At 39.9% G+C, this 18,050-nt stretch overlaps 1 protein-coding gene across 1 annotated transcript in view; it reads right to left on the bottom strand.

Annotated features, from left to right (window-relative positions):
- Positions 1–12,472, bottom strand: part of SLC14A2 (solute carrier family 14 (urea transporter), member 2) — a 459,240-nt gene extending 446,768 nt beyond the window's left edge. Inside the window, exon 1 of the mRNA XM_011949331.1 lies at positions 12,264–12,472. The gene's annotated coding sequence lies outside the window, so the exon portion shown is untranslated. The remainder of the gene's footprint in view (positions 1–12,263) is intronic.
- Between the last annotated feature and the right edge of the window lie 5,578 nt (positions 12,473–18,050).

Here is an 18,050-nt window from a genome sequence, read left to right as displayed (position 1 = left end):
ACAGATATATAGACCAATGGAACAGAACACAGCCCTCAGAAATAACACCACACATCTACAACCAGCTGATCTTTGACAAACCTGACAAAAATAAGCAATGGGGAAAGGATTCCCTATTTAATAAATGGTGCTGGGAAAACTGGCTAGCCATCTATAGAAAGCTGAAACTGGAACCCTTCCTTACACCTTATACAAAAATTAATTCAAGATGGATTAAAGACTTAAGCGTTAGACCTAAAACCATAAACCCTAGAAGAAAACCTAGGCAATACCACTCAGGACATAGGCATGGGCAAGGACTTCATGTCTAAAACACCAAAAACAATGGCAACAAAAGCCAAAATTGACAAATGGGATCTAATTAAACTAAAGAGCTTCTGCACAGCAAAACAAACTACCATCAGAGTGAACAGGCAACCTACAGAATGGGAGAAAATTTTTACAATCTACCCATCTGACGAAACTATTCTTAATTGATAGAACTACCCTCATCAGCCTTCCCTAACCAGTTCAAACCAAGAGGCAATGTCCATAATGGATACAAAACTGAGTTCTACAGGCCAGTTAGGTTTGAATTCCAGGTCTGTCACTTACTAGCTGTATGAACTTGGACAAGCTACCTAATTTCCACAACTTTGTTTTACTTATCCAAAATATAGGAATAACAGTGTTATATGCTCATACAAATACTAAATGAGATAATGAACATACAATGCTTAAAACACTGGCTGGCAGATAAGTGTCAAATAGCACTCGTTTTCCTAGTAGAGGTGGTTCTATCATCCCACAGCACTCACTGAAGACCAAGATTTCTGAAGGTTTCCTGTCTCCCATATTTGGGCCCACTCACCCAGCCCTCAGAGCCCCATGTTCTGACTCCATAGTGTGAATGTGAATTCAGAGCCATCATCCCCCCATCTGTCCTGACCTGCTTCTTGTGGGCCTCCAACCTGGCGCCTGATTGGTTGTAATAAGCTTTCAGGGTTGCTGTTCTTACTACCACAGCTGATCCAGGGCTTCATCCCATTCTGTCCATCAGTTTCTTAAAGGGAGGACTTGTAGCAGAGAGAGGGGAAGAAGAGCATTACGAGATCACTTCCCATCTCTCTGCCTCCCAGCAGCCTATGGCTGGGCAGTCAAGAGGCTTTGGCTGTTGCCATGGCAGTGGGCTCTAGGACACCGCACAGCAGCCTCTTGGTCTCCTTCGCGCTTCAAGAATGGGAAAAATAAATTGTTCAAAGAGTCTCTTTACCCCTTGGGAACTAAGGATTATGCTGAAACTTTATTATTACTTTGAATAAATAAATTACTCTCTTGAGGCAAGATGAAAACATGCTCTTATTAAATTTTTTAAAGAAGGAAAGGAATTGGAGGGGAATAAAATCAAAGGTGCCCAAATGGATTGAAGTGGCTTCTCAGAAGCTGACATAATAGCAATTTGTATGTATATTATGTTTCTCATCAAAGGAGCATTTCACAAAGGGCCTGTTTCCCTGGAGTTGCCCCACAGAGATCAACTTCAGCTCTGATGAGTCTAGAGCCTTGAAGATCTCCCTGCTTCCAAAGCCCCACCTCAGGGCTCTGGCCAAGGCAACTGATCTCCTGCCTCTGGACCTTAGGGCTGGCTGAGTCTTAGAGTCCTTAAGGGAGCTAGGAGAGGGCATCTGTGTTCTCACTGGTCAGTGGGAAAGAGTGCTACCTCCCACATAAGTACTCCTTGGGGAGACTGGCCATGGAAGCCTAGCCAGGGGAGGGGGTGTGTGTACCTCCCACCAACACACACACCATGAAAACTAACCATTGGAAAGAAGAGCCTGAGACTGAGTTTCCTCCTTGAATATCCATTAGCAGAGACCAGGATTTCTGACCGTATTTGGTTTTCCCTAATTACTTCTGACATTCAGGCCAGTAATAAAGAAATTTTTTTCCCTTGTGTTCTAGGTGGGAGACCACACACAGAGAGACACACACACACATGCATCTATCAAAGGATCTTCTTTTGTCTTTCTCTCCTTTTCTCCATGGCGCTTAATACATGACTCTTGGTGGGCTGTTTCCCTTCCTGAACTTCTGTCATTGTGACCTCTTACACGCAGTGATTGTGAGCTCCCAGCGATCAGAGACAGGAGCCTAAGTCCCAGTTCCATTGGTTACCATCTTGTGACCTTGGGTGGGTCACTGAACCTCTCTAAGCAATATTCTCCTCATTTGAGATAATACAGACCCCATCTTAGAGGGCTGCTGGAAGGATTAAATGAAACAGTAACTATAACGCCTTAGCATGTAGTCCTGTTGGCCATGATGGTCCATGATGATAAGCATGAAGGTCAAGATGGCAGCCCTTACACCCTCCTCGTGTAGTGTTAGTCTTGATGGGCTGGCTGAGGCCCTGCACAGGACTGAGTGGGAAGTAAAGGGTTTTCTGTGGCCTCAGCTGAGTATCACTGGGGAATGCAGGCACCGAGAAAGGGAGAGACCATCTTACACTATACAAGCCTCATAAATGGCTGCTTTATATGAGTAGGACCAACTTCTGGGGAAGTTGATCCAAGCAGGTGAATAAGAAGTATTAAACAAAGGAATAAAAATGGCCTGGAATATTTAAAATAGATAGCGTGCAGTGATATCAGAAGAGCAGTTGGTGATCTTTGCAGGCCTGAATGCCTCTTCCTTGAATAAGCTTTTCTCTTTCTCATCTCTGCCTTCTTGTTCACACCCCATCCAGCTGCTACCCAACCCCCATTCTCTATGGCCTCTCTCCTTATCTTTGTCTGTGTTAATCACAATCATTCTCAAAGCCCAGTTGAAATCCCACTTCTCGTCAAGCTTTTCTCACCACTGTTCTCCAAATACCCCTCTCCTTCCTCTGAGCCCTTAAAACAGAACTGTCTGTACTTCTCACATGTCAGTCTCAGTATGGTGACCTAGCACTAATATCCCATTGTTCACATTTAAGACCCAATGATTAGTCTGCAGTTCTTCATGGACAGGACTCATGCCAAATGCAGATTTTTGCATTCCACAAAACCAGGTCAGTACTGAGGCCAGATGGAGCTGATAACCAGCATTCAAGCAACATACTCATACGTTTTTGGACAGAAAGATAAGTAGCAACTAATTGACCTGGCAGGATCCTAAACATTCATACAGTCCAAATTTTATTTGAAATAAACAAGTAAACTGAGAACCAAAGAAAAGAGGTTTCTAGCCCAAAGTCACAGTTAATGTCAAATCCCAGACTGGTAGTTCTGTACTCAAGCTATGGGAAATGTTAAACTCCATGAGAGAACCAAACCAAATTATGTTCTCTGTCTTCTCTCTTTGTATCTTAATGGACTTCTGACCTTTGCTGTTCCATTGAGAAAATAGCCAGAAATGTATGCTCATTTTTGATCCACCGTGGGTCTACCAACATTTGCTTATTTTGAGGATGTGTACTCTCCCCATTCTCAACTTTTATATTTCATGCCACTATTGTGAAATTCCTAGAGTTCCCCTAAAGCTCCTACATAAACCTTTGCCTATCTTTCCCATGCCTTACTTTATGTGGCTAGCTTTCTTCTCCTTGGGCTAGGTTGAAGACCCTTTCCTATGCTAAGACTTTGCTGACCTCTACACACTCTAAGACGCTGTGGGCTCCCACCAAGTGCTGCCGTAAAATCCTTTGCACGTTTTCTGTTGAAGGTTACATGAGATCCCTATTCAGGGTACTTCTCATATTGCACTGCAACTTTCCTGCTGACCTGACAGTCTTTGACCCCGAAATGACACATTGAGTATCTGTATGGGTCACACTTTTTCTGGTGGTAAGCTTCTCTGGGAGAACTCCTCCTCCTCCCATCCCACTCATTCTTGAAATATGTTCCAGATGAGGGCTGCTATTTTGATTACACCCTGCCTCCCTGGCTGCAGTGACTGATCTGGTAGTGAGAACTGGCTGATCCTGGACCAATAAAAGTGTCTCACTCCCATGCCACACTGGCCCGTAGGAGACCACAGGATGCAAGATAGACCAATCAGAGGCTTTCCCCTGGATTTTTCAAACACAAACTGGGAGGAGGGCACTTCTTTTTATCTTTAATAATGCAATAAGGATGTGAGGCCAGAGGTGCTAGGAGCCATGAGCTATTCTGGGACAATGAAGCAGACTGAAAGAAAACAGCAAAGACAACATTTGGAAGAAGAGAATCTTGACCATGTATGATTTCTTATTTTCCTGGTCCAGCTGTACCCCTGGCAGTTAGACGGTTTGATCAAATGACCCTGTTATGGGCTGAACTGTGCCCTCATCTTACAAATTCATATACTGAAGCCTGAACCCCCAAAATCTCAGAATGTGACTGTAGGTGAAGATAGGGCTCTTAAAGAGGTGATTCAATTGAAATGAGACTCTTAGGATGGTACCTAATCCAGTATGACTGGTGTCCTTAACAGAAGAAGTTTGGGCACAGAAAAGAGACACCAGGAATGTATATATACAGAGAAAAGGCCATGTGAGGACATTGTGAGGAGGTAGCCCTCTGTAAACCAAAAGGAGAGAAACCAATTTTGCCGACATCTTAATTTTGGCCTTCCAGCCTCCAGAACCACAAGAAAATAAATTTCTGTTGCTTAAGGCCCCTAGTCTATGGTACTTTGTTATGGCAGCTCTAACAAATTAATACATATGCGAACATTTCCCTTTTTGGTTCAAATTAGTTCATGATCAGTCTCTAAGTCTCACAAATAAAGGGCACGAGTGCAGGATGTCAAATGCCTTCAGCAAATATAATGGTGACTTATATCCCAAATGGCTTCTTATCCTGTCCCAAGGTCCAATGCCTGTGACAACAGAAAGATAGACAGGTTCACTGTAGACTCATTTAGGGACACAGGTCAAGCTTAAAACAGGCAAGTTCAAAACCCTGCCTCAGTTTGATGAATTAGTGGCTGCCCCCAATTTTTTGTTTGCTAAACACCTTTTCCCCTTAAAAGAATCCAGAAACCTAGGACTAAGTAATGACAAAATTGACTTTAAGTCTGTGCATAGGAAGGGCCTGATAACTGAATGCAAAAACCACTTGGCATTTCCTTCTAGATGGTGTTTACCTCACACAGACTCTCCTGCAAGATAAACCCAGTGAAGGTGGTCACTTGGCTAAGACCAGGTGATTTGGTTTAAACAGGACCGGATGACACTTCCTTCCAGGGGCATTTTTCCAACTTCCAAATCAGCTACTTGCTTACTATCAGGAATGGGTACTTCCTAGCTCTATTAGGATGACTTTAGCTGATAGAGAGCAAGATCTTTTTTTTAATCTAATAATGTGATCTAAGTCTACGTTAGACTTTCATTCATTTACCAGATAGCTACTGCAAGCCTACTGGCTGTCAGAAAACAAAGTAGCATGGCCACCTTAACTTCCGACAGAAAATCTATCATTGAGCTAAGATTCAAAGTCTTAACCCTCTGCCATGTGGACTAATTCTTCAATCTTAAATAGCTTCGTGGTCTATTTACATTTGATTTCGGTTGTTGGTTGTTTTTCCTTCTCTGCAGTCTTTTCCTATCACTGCCCACTCATCCATTCTATTGCAGGGATTCTCCCCTTCCTAACATAGTTTCTGCATGTATTTTCCTGCCTCCCTGTCCCTCAATAACCCTGATGCTTGTTTAAAAGTAAACTAAAGATATTTACTTAGGAAAGTTTGAAAATGCAGGTTAAAAACAAACAATAGGAAATTTACTAAGTTGTGAAAAGTCCTTTGTAACTGGTATTTCAGGTTTTCAGAGGCACGAAAACAAGGAACTATTTTTCTTTCAGCTCTCTTTGCTATTTTGCAAATGCATCTTTCTCCATGAGTCTCATGTAGCCCCCACTGAATATTTCACCCATGGCTTTGATAACCCTTTGCCTTTCACCTCCTCTTACTCTCTAGATTCTACCACCTGAGGACCAACCCCATGATTAATAATCAGTTTCCTTTGTTGTAAATATGCTTCTAACAAAGGACTTAACTGCCTTCACTTATTACTTTCTCCATAGAGCAAAAGACTATACAAAAAATTTTATTTACACAGCATTTTATTTAAACAAATTTATATAAATACCATTGCTATATGTCTTTCACAAAAATGCAGACAAGGGTATTAAAAGGGTTTGCTGCATTGATTTTTCCATGTTCTTTATGCAGGCAAGAAAAATTCTTCAGTTTAGCTAAAGGATTTTAAAATGAATAATATGAATTATCTGGCTATGAATCTAAGTAACTTTGTCCTAACGATGGGAAAATTGAGGCAAATTTGTCTATGGATCACAATCCACTCAGGTCAGTGCTTTGAGAGGACTCACTTATACATTTTTGTTTTTCAGATGCCCTGACTTTTGTTATCTTCTTAAAGATTTTATCCTGTTTTAATCCAGCATATTTCAAAGTATTACCAAAATAACAACTAAAACTTAAATCTGAATTCAGATGTGTTTGGAAAATGCTGAGTAAAATCAATGACGCTTTTTAAAAAAAAAAAAGCAGCAAGACTTCTCAGAGATTTAGTACATGTGGACCAAGAGGACCTGCAAGGGATGCTACTGAAAGCTACACTCGCAAATCGATTTGACCTTCCATAGTGCTTTCGTGCAGGGCATCTTTTTAGGATGAGCAGTCTGAGGAACTAGTGTTCTTCCAGTTAGTGGTTGATGTCTCTAGCCACTTCAAAGACTTGCAGAAGAAAGAAAGCTTAAAGACATAAAATTTTAAAAGTATTGTTTTTCTTTTAAAAATCCAAGCTATTACTCGACTTGACCTCAGAATTACTATTTACTGCCTCAGAGGAAATGCTATTTCTGGTTGGTACCACATGGCATATATTTTTAGGCAGGTCTGTATTCAAGCTCTTAAGTCAAACAGTCATATATTTCACAATATAAAGGGAATCAAGTTACCAAAAATACTGGCATGCATATAGATGCTGATTGGATGGTAAGAAGCATTTTATCTTCTTCACGAACTTGAGATGAGAGAGAAACAAAATGTGGCCTCTGCATACAATAGAATATTAATCAGCCTTGAAAAGGAAGTAAATGCTGATATATGCTACAACATGGATGAAACTTAAAGATGTTTTGCTAAGCCAAATAAGCTAGAATAAAAGAACAACTATTTTATGATTCTACTTATATAAGGTACTTAGAATGAAATTTATAAAGACATAAATAATGGTGGTTGCCAGGGGCTAAGGAAGGGATGAGGAGTTATTATCTAATGATTAAAGAGTTTCACTTTGGGGAGATGAAGTTCTGGACATAGATGGGCAATGGCTGTACAACAATGTGAATGTACTTAATGCTCATGTACAGTACACTTAAAGATCATTAAAATGGTAAATTTTATGTTATTTATGTTTTACTACAATAAAAAAAGTAACTGGAGGTGATCACCTTATGGAAATCCCACAGATCAGAAGGATGAAGAGAAAGGAGACTCTGAATAACTGGTATTTGAAGAACATTTAAGGCAAATCTCTCCCTGGATATTTTTTTGAAAATATTCTTCTGTGATATAGGAGGCAAAACAACATAGCAACTTTGAAATGGTGAGCTAAGAGAAAAATAATTTTAACATCCTAAGTTTTTAGCATGTTAACTTTTGAATGTATAGAAGGACCAACCATATACAAGCACAGAGCCAGAAAATATTAGACACAAATATGAAATACAAAATGCTCTTATCCCAATCCTCAGGTAATTTATAATCTTACAGGAAAACATGTCTATGAGTAACTTGGTGATAACAAAGACTGTGCTAAATGTGCATGAGTTATAAATATAGAGCTCTAGGCATGTAGGGGAGGAAGACATGAAGTCTGACTGAGAACCCTTTCCCTCTTCTTCTCACCTACGCTATTTCTTCCTTCTTTGAGGTCCAGATCAAGACCCACTGCCTAAAAGAAGCCATTCCTCATTGTTCTAACCCACTGTGGCTACTATAATCATACTCATAACTATGTGGAGACTTGTTCTTCTTATTCAATGGTTTTTGGTAGATGTAGCTTGGCATATATATATATATATATTACATATTGTATAATATGTAATATATATATACATATACAATATGTAATATATGTACATTATATATACATATGTGTATACGATGATATATATACATGTAATATACATATGTAATATATGTATATTATATATTAGATATGTAACTTGGCTTATATATAAAAACATATATAAATATTTATATTTATGTAGTTTAATGTGCTCTCCATATTTGGTTAGAAACATCTGTCGCTTTGGGGATGATAAGGATTATTAAAACAGGAGTGCAAGGAAAAGGAGGAAAATTGGGTTTTGAATCCATAGAGACATAAAGGTTATGCAAGTCAAGGTTGGCCAAGAGAGAAGGGCTTTTTGAAATTCCAAAATCTCCTCTTTTCAGATCAGCAGCCAATCCCGGCAACTCAATGTCAGACTATTACCCTAACTTAGAGTGTAGAGAATAGACAAGAAGGGAAGTTCTCACCAGATAGGAAGAGGAGAGTTCTTTTCCAGATGAGGAGGAGGATTTTGTGTGGATGTCCCCAGGATAAGAATATAGTTTGCTTCTTTGAGAATCAAAGGCCCTACCCTTCTTGGGCCTTGGCCAAAGGTGGGAAGTAAGTTGATTGAAACATCGGACTAGACAAAATGAGGTCTTCCAGAACACCCAGGACTACTACTCGGCCCCTCTATGTCCAAAATGGAGGGAAGTCTCAAATAGGTGGGTCTCAGAGAGAGCTCTGAGTACACATGATGTGTGCTTTGCATGCAGGGGTACTGTGAGTTCCCATACACCGCAGATTATGGGGTGGGGGACAGAGGGGTGCTGAGAGTCTGTAACAGTGGGTTAGATGAGAAGAACAGAAAGTACACGGCCTCTCGGACACTGATATATTTCAATGAGTATGGGCTTCAGCTGTGAGCACCAACACATCACCCCCAAAAAACCGATGAGATTAGCCACAGCAAGCAGATGCCAGCACAAAATATTCAGGAATCAGACCAGACCAGCCTCACTCTGGTGGCCAGCAGTGAGGACAGCCCACAGGCACCCCCTTGTCCCAGAAAACATAGCTTTCCCTGCACACATCGACATCTTGGGAAGGGACACAGGGGTGCTTCTTCCAAAAGGGAAAATAACCCTGATTGAGCATTTGTACTTGAAATTCACTAAATATTTGCCCAAGTTAGACCAGATCACACTTAAAAAAACTATTTTAAAATAAAAAAGATTGAAATGGCGTTAATTGGAATACTTAAATCTACCCCACTGCTATTGGAAGAAGTGAGGATAGCGATTATGGGGGGAAAAAAAGTTTATTCTTTTATGTTTTGACCGATTAACTCAGAGTGTGTGAATATTCACTCCTTTTTACATGTTTGACACAACAAGCAGGCTAGAGTTTCCTGGAGATCTGTGGAATGCTTCATGTTATGTACTCAACAGGTGTCCCTAAATATACGCTGTATGAAGAAACAAAAAGAAGAAAATATGGATTTTGTTTCTTCCCTGCCTCTTATTCCACCAAAGCCAAAATAAATTACGAAACAGAGAGACAAAACAAATACCATTATAGAAACCACGGAGAGAGTTCTGTAAAAAGAACTGGTACTGGGAAAGTCACAGGGCTTAGTCCTTAGAATACGAATAATCATAATCACAGACAGTCTTCCCGCAAAGCTTTCTGTCAATAAGCTGAGGCAAATATCTATCTAGACCAGTGAAGTCCCACAGAAGTAATAAGCGAAGTTTTCAATCTTCAAAAATGTTTGAGCATCTCTCCCCTATGGAAGAAAACCCCTAGAACTTCTCATAAATGGATATTTCCCTTGGGGGACTAATATCCTCTCCAGGGTCAAACTTGACTTCTTACGATACGATGAAGCAGCATTCACAAGGAAGTCACACTTTTTTTTCCCCTTTCCTATTTTCTTATCTTAAAACTCATTTAACCTTAAGAAGTCATTGAACGTCCATTTCCTTTTTTTTTTGACTAGGGCTTTCAATAAGGGAAAAACTAGGGCAAATTTTAGACAAAGCAAAAGATAATCTTAAAAGTTGACGAGGCTACAGAAATCCAAATGACAAACTTAACAGGGCTGACTTTTCCTTGGTGTGCAAGACAGGCATTCAAGGCTACTAACAATAGAACTCAGCACAAAGCCCTGTGGAAAGCAGGTGAATATTGATTCTTAGTCTTAAACTCATGAATAATGTATAAGGCAATTTTAGTTTAAAGATACAGGCATTGCTTTTTTTTTTTTTTCCTGGCACGATGGTTTTTAGAAACTCAGTATATTCAGTATCCCATAAAAAGAGTCTTCTCATCTTTTAAGAAGCCTTTCAAATTTCATCTCATTCCTACAGCCTTCCCTGACCATCCAGTCCTCACCAATCACTGCCTTCTCTAAACTCCAAGGGTACCTATTGCCTGTAGCACTCACTGGACATAAGCTATTAGGTATCTTTTTTTCCTTTTCTTTTCTTTTCTTTCCTTTTCTTCTTTTTTTTTTTTAACAGACATGGTCCAGTAGATAATGAAATCCCCCAGGGTAGGGGTCACATTATATTTCTCTTATTATTCCCAGTACCTAGCCTGGAGCCTGATCCACAGACCAGAAGTGTTCAATAAATGTTTGTTGTTAATGATGATATGTTATAGACACATCTGAAACATAATCTGGATAAACACAATACTGGAAAAGTGCAAATCATCATTTAACAAACATGCAAGCCAAGAAATCAATATGAGAGAGCTGTCTGAGCACCAAGTGAAAGACAAAGTAATACCCTCTTCCCTGCCCCAACATCTAACATGGTGATGGATTATACTACATAAAATTATCGATAAAGACCAATGTAGTCACAGTGATTTCTAAGCAGTAGCAAGAAATATTAGATACAAAATGTAACATTACAACAAAGGCAGCAGTACTGAGAGGCCATTGTAGAATAACAGATACATTCATCTGATGAAGAAGCTCTTTGCAAATAAGTAACTTCAAGCATAATGAAAGCGTAAGGCTTTCCTTTCCTTCCTATCTCCCCAACCCAGAGACTGAGATTCTGATTTCCCTCAAGATACACAGAACGCACGTCACTTGCCCCTTAAACAAAGGAGCAGGAAGGCAAACCTGAGCATTCGACTGTTGCCAAAACGAACCCAAGCCTTTCAAATGAGTTAAGTTCTCATGATATGAGTCAGGTTGAGTAAATTTATGCAATTCTCATTTACGTACACACAAAGAGTAAAACAATCTACTTATTTCTTGTCTGAATTCCTATCTTCTTCAGTAAGGTTTGGCTTAGTAATGTAGCAGCAGAAGTTTGGGTCAAATCTATCCAGCAATGAACCTCATCTCACCTATCTCTGCCACTCTTATACCCTTTCCCTACCTATACCCTTCCTTTCATCCTGGCAGGTGGGGGATGCTTAGGCAGAAAGCTCGGCCATTTCTATTGATCATATTATAGGTAACATCTTCAGCACTACTATTGGTCTGATGAATGTGAAACAATAATAAAAGCAGTCAGTCCAAACTTCCCTGGGCCCTGGCAGAGATCTGGGGCAGATGATGGGAAAGCAAGAATCACGGGTTGATACTTCCCCCCAAATTGTATATGCATTACTGTTACTTAAGCAGCCTGAACAGGATTATTCATTTAACTGGTCACTTCACTGGAACACTGATAAGGATTTGACTGGTTTTTAATAGCATTTACTAGTTATGTGGACTAATTAACCAATCAATAAGATTTCAACCAGTACATTTACTCCTCACCTCATCCTCTTCCATGTTGCTCAGTCACCTTTAACATTTTGAATGGGATGAAGAACTTACAAAACTAATTAGCTGTATAGACAGAGCCATAATGGCCAGCATTTTCTCCACTATTATTAATGCTTTTGGTATATAAAATCTACTAGTTAAGAAAATGAAAATTGAATACCATGGGTTAATCTAGGTATAGTAGTAACAATTCCTATAACCACCTTGGCTTCCTTCATAGCTAAAGGATGACCAGTTCCATCTCATCTCTTTGAAACAATTGACTGGTGGCATCTTTTGGTGGGTCAATATTCTCATTGAAAGAAAGAATATATTTTTTCCTGAAAAAAATATATAAAATATTCCTAAATTTAGTGAATTCAGAAAGCCATATAATTACAGCATACAGAGTTTTCCTTCTAGATCCTGAAGACATGGACTTAGAAATGATGCAGGTCAACTCACGGTCATTCAGGTCCTGTTGGCACAATGAATGGAGGTGCTCCAGGTCTTTTCCTTGTCTGTAGGTAGAGGTGCAAATATTTCAATGAGATATAATCCTGTTCAGAAACACCCAGGATGAAAACTGGAAAGGGTCTGCAAAGAAATACAGAGGAGCTCTTTCAGCTTCGTCGCTTTTTAGGATAACGGAGGCAGCCTACAAAATGGTGAGTGGGAGCAATGGCTGGAGCAAGCCTAACGAGGCACTATGGGGCAGAAAGTTGGATTCCCCCACTAGATGGCGCCAGGACACATCTATGGCAAACGTGGGTACTGTTACCATGGCAGAACAGAGGGATCGGATCAGTTTTCACAACTCTGTATAGGCCAGGTCCTAATGGAGTACCAACGGACTAAAGTGAGTGTATGTGGGTGTTTTATACCTCCTTAGGTTTGACCCTACATTGTAGGGCACACCTGGGGTGGCATATGTGTGTGTTCTTTGGAGTATGATTGTGGTTGTGAGTGTATCTCTACACATGTGCACACACATACAATATAACACACATGCACATTAGATTATGTAGATATGGGATCAGTATAGGTGTAGCTACAGATGGGGGGCCGTTATTACAATAAATAAGGATCACGATGGAGGAAGGGGATTAGCTTCTGTTGCATGTACTGTGTGCCAGGCCTTTTCATGTGCTTTCTCATGTAACCTTCACAACAGCTGCAAGAGGTGTCTACTATTGCCCCATTTTCACCAAAGGAAGTTTGATGGACTTTGTATAGGTTAAGGAACTTGTCCAAGGTCACATAGCTAAGGAGTTACAGGACTTGGATTAAAATCCAGTTCTGCTAAGCCTCAAAACCATAATACAGTCATGCTTCATACCACATTGACTCGCTACAGTTTCTTACAACGTGCAAATTAACTCCAGGGAATATGGTTTGTGGTATGTTTGCACAAATAATACTCACATGTGCATTATACAAAATGAAAATATCTTCAATGTAAAAGTTTGATCTATGTTGGACTACAAATATACATAAAAAGTTGAATAAATAAGGCATTCCACTTTCCCCTCTTCACCCCAGGATAATTATTAAAGACCCCTATCACAGAAAAATACATAAGTATTAATTCCAAGATGTGATTCAATTAAAATGGGAGTCATTTAAAAGAATATTAACTAATTTTAAAGTGGATATATCAAATCCACATGTATACCTAAATGAAGCCATTCACTACTTTCCTAAAAATATATTAGCATTAAGGTAACAATACAAGTTCCATTTATGTTGTAGGAAAAACCTTTTCTATTGAGATGGTTGGCTCTCATCTTAACTCAGCCTACTCGGCTTTGGTTTACTGTCACTGAAAACTTTGTAGCCTTTGGGCATCAGCCTTTTAACTTTCTTTTTGTCCAGAAAATGCATTATTCTGTACATTTTTTTTTTTTCGAGACAGACTAAAGAATGTAGTGTGCATTGAGTGTTTAGCACAGTGTCTGGCAAAGAGTAAGTGCTGAATAAAAGTCAACACTAGTGATTATGATGGCTATAAGGAAGGAGAAAAAAGAGGCAGAGGAGGGAGAGAGCAGAGAGAAGAGAAGGAGAGTAAGGAGGAAAGAGAAGGTAAGAAGAAAGAAGATGATGAGGACAAGAGGGTAGAATTGTGGAGAGATCAACAAGACAATTAATTTGAATTAATTTGCAATTGTTTTCTTCTCCCCAAATGTTAAAGAAGTCATTTCAAACATCGTGGAATTTGAAATATCTGCCTTGCACACTGCAGATCATTATATTTTTCACCTTAAACTTCATGCAGTTTTCTGTTTGGTCTAAGATTGGTTAGTTTTCCTATAGGCTAAAGACTAATGTGCTAAGAACTGAGCCCCCGGCTGAGACTGTGGGATTGAAAAGGGGGAGAAAGGCAAACAGCATTCCATCAAGTTGTACTTTGGGCACTGGGAAATATGTTGGTTGTGCTGTTAAGAAATTGACTTTTTGGCTGCATGATAAAGGGTGAACTCTGGCACTCCAAAACTGGATGGAAGTCATGATAGCTCCCTCTAGAAAAGTCAAAGCAGAATAGAGACATTTTCTCTGGTGCTTCAGATCTGAAAGTATATTATCTGAAATGAGAGATCACAACTCGGGAAAACGGGAAATAGGAAAATATTCTGTTGCCTTTAATAATAAACTTCCACCTAGCAAATTTCTTAAGTAGATTTTCATCGTTCTGGGCCCCAGTCTTTGTTTCTTTCATTTGTGTTAGAGAATATTTGAAGTTGTATTGAGAAAAAAATAGTAGTAGTGTTAATAAAGCCTAACATGAATGAATCATTTACAGAATGCACAGCACCACATTCCATATTTTATATCGCATTATGCTCAATACAACCCTGTACATTGGTACCATATTACAGATGAGAAATTTAAATGGTTTGGTTAAAGTTACACTAGTAGATGGCAGAGCAAAAACTCAAGACCAAGGGCAAGCTGAAGCCAATACCAATTTTGTGGTCCATGATACTGCACTTAGGTGACATTCAAAATGCCTGTGGCAGTGCCTGGCACACGGTGGGCATATGACAATACTCAGCTTTACTTTCTTTCAAAACAGCATCTCACTCTGTTGCCTAGGTGGGAGTGCAGTGGAGCAATCATCACTCACTGCAGCCTTGAACTCCTGGATTCAAGCAATCCTCCTGCCTCAGCCTACTGAATCACTAGAACTACAGGTGCACACCACCATGCCCATCTAATTTTTAAATATTCATAGAGGCAGGGTTTCACTATACTGTCCAGGCTGCTCTCAAACCCTTGGCTTCAGGCTGTCCCCCCAAAGTGCTGGGATTATAGGAATGAGTCAACATGCCAGGCCGCCTTTGTTTTATTTAAAGTAGTACTGCTCTTGGAGTGTTCTCTCTTTCAGTAAAGCTCCATTTCAATCTGTACACAGTTTTGGAGAATATCAGGTGCAGAAAGTGATACCAACTTCAACCTATGGGTATGAAATATTCATTCTATCCTGAATGCTTCTGTTTTGCAGATCCTAGATCTTGGCATAAAAGCCTAGCATCCTTCCCTGGGCTCAAGCGACCATGATCTGGAGACAACAGTAGGGGTTGCCTGCATGGATATTTGAGGAGGTAAGACATGCATTGGTGAGAAGGAACACTTCTGATGCTGTGGGGCTGTCTTTTCCCATCCCATTTGGGGGCATTTATACTGACATGGTATGCATAAAGTTGTAAAACTAGAGGAAAATTCTAAAGCTTGACCTTGTTTCCAGTAGATAATTTCCTGAGGTATTAGAGGACTATAGCAAGTGGAATCAGGAGCACTGGGCATAGTTGCAACCAATTAATTATTGCCTCAATAAGAGAACATGTCCATCAGCTATACTTGCTGTTGAATCAAATAGCTTGATTCTTTCCCCACAGTCTCTTTTTATCTTCTTAATCTTGAAAAATAGGTTAGCAAGATGAATGAAGAAATCAAGGTCCATAGCAGTCCAAGGTTACACCATTAGATTCTAACTAACTTGAAACCTAGGTTTCTGATTTCCCGGTCAAGAATAATCTTTAAGACGTTTCTACAAATTCTAAAAGATTCTTTACTGGGAAAAAAAGGGTGGGGGGAGATTCTAATTACTTTAAAATGTTCAGAAAATGCAGCATTCTCTATCATCCTTTCAGAAATGAAAAATGTACATTTTACAGAGTAAAGTCTCTCGTAAATCCTGCTTTAAATTTGTAAGACCTGATTTTACTTGTAATTTCTACACATTTTGACCACAGTTTTGTTTTGTTTTGTCTTTTTGAGATGGGGTCTTGCTTTGTTGCCCAGGCTGGAATGCAGTGGAGTGATCTCGGCTCACTGCAAGCTCCGGCTCCTGGGTTGACGCCATTCTCCTGCCTCAGCCTCCCGAGTAGCTGGGACTACAGGTGCCCACCACCGTGCCCGGCTAATTTTTTTTTTTTTTGTATTTTTAATGGAGACGGGGTTTCACCATGTTGGCCAGTATGGTCTCGATCTCCTGACCTTGTGATCCACTTGCCTTGGTCTCCCAAAGTGCTGGGATTACAGGCATGAGCCACCGCGCCCGGCCACAGTTTTTTTTTTTTTAAATGTCTGTTAGTTTCCAGAGGCACCAGTATTCCTCAAAATGCATTTTTGATCATACATCTCAAAATGATTCAAAGCCAGTTCTGACAATGTTCCTTATTAATAATAGAAATAATAATTTCTTTTTACTGGTAATTCTATGTTCAGACTACCTCATTCCATAAAACTACCATATCTTTGCAACAGGTCTCCCAAACCCCCAACTTTTTATATCTGATTGATTCTCCATGCTCCTGCTAGATTTGTCTTCCCAAAGTACACTCACTCTGCCCTCTTTCCACTCTGTCATCCATCATGACACCCCTCTCTTCTCAGTATAAAAGCCAGCTTCTCAGTCTGCTATTTCAGTCTCTCTCTCAGTTCTCACTCTGATGCTCTGTAAGGTGGGCCCTTCAGTTTAACTAATGAGGCTTACTCTGATCCCTAACCCGGGCACACACGTTCCTGAGTCCCCTGCCTTTAACGTCTCTCCTTCTCCCTTCTTTCCATGTGTGCAGGTGTGTTTCTCAACAGACTGCAGGTTCCTCTGAAAGCGGAGGTGGACCCAGGGATGTTGTAACCACTGTAGTCGGCCACCTGTGTTAACTCATAAGCCTGTCATTAGCTCTTATGTCTCTCAAAAGTGAATGTCCACAAGCAAGGTCGCTATTGATGACTCAGCAACTCATATGATTTTATTTCTTAACTTTATCACGACAAAGCTTTATTATTATAGAAGTTAGGCATACTTCAAAGCATTGCATTTGAGAAAAAAAATACACATTTTAGTTCTGTATTTTAAACAATTTTATTGCAATGCTAGATCTCCAAGCCCAAGTTTTTGTGTTGGTTATAGAAGTAGCTTTAGGTGGCCATGGGCTTGTGAGAAGTGCATATCTGTTCTCTAGGTGGCTACAGCTTTGTCATAGAGAGGTAACTGCAGAAGCCTCAATGGATGTGAAGGCAGAGAGGCTGAGAGGGTAATTCATAGTGAAAAGGTCTGGCTTTGGGTCCCAGTTTTATGGCCGACTCCTGAATGATTTTGAGAAAAGCCCCTTAACCTCCTGAGTAGTAGTTCTTCAGCTGTAAAATAGGAATTCTAATGTTTAAACTCATAGGGTTACTGTGGGAATTCACTTTGATAATTGTTGTAAATGCCTTGTCAATTATAAGGGGCTCTGCAAATGTTATTATTCAGAAAACATTCTGGGCATCTCTAGCTTTTTTTAAAAACATGCAATACTACAAGTATTTCTAACCACCCTAAACTAATTTCTATCATGAAACATGATTCCCCTATGTCTGTGTAATTGCTCTATGACCCATCTCTAACTCTCTTCATATTACATTTGGCAGAGTCAACTTCTTAAAAAATTATTCTCTTTATTGTTTGAAGGCTGATGGTCAAGCTGTTGTTAGCAACCCAGTTAAGTATTATGACTGAAATTTCCATTTTAGATTCTGATTCCAACCTTAGATTTTCAACTACTCACGTGCCACACACACATATGCATACACATTTTTAGGTTTATTTTTCCCCTCCCCTTCTCTTCACTTTCCTTCCCCTCTTCCATCCCCTACACTTACTTTTTTGTTTCTTTCTTTTCTTTCCTTTCTCTCTTCCTCCCTCCCTCCCTTTCCTTCCTTTCTTTTCCCCTCCCTCTCTCCCTTATCCTTCCTTTTCTCCCTTTC

Source organism: Colobus angolensis, unplaced genomic scaffold, assembly GCF_000951035.1.
Source record: "Colobus angolensis palliatus isolate OR3802 unplaced genomic scaffold, Cang.pa_1.0 Scaffold299, whole genome shotgun sequence".
Classification (NCBI taxonomy): Eukaryota; Metazoa; Chordata; class Mammalia; order Primates; family Cercopithecidae; genus Colobus; species Colobus angolensis.
The sequence above is the reverse complement of the archived record's forward strand: the minus strand, read 5'-3'. Positions and strand labels throughout refer to the sequence as shown.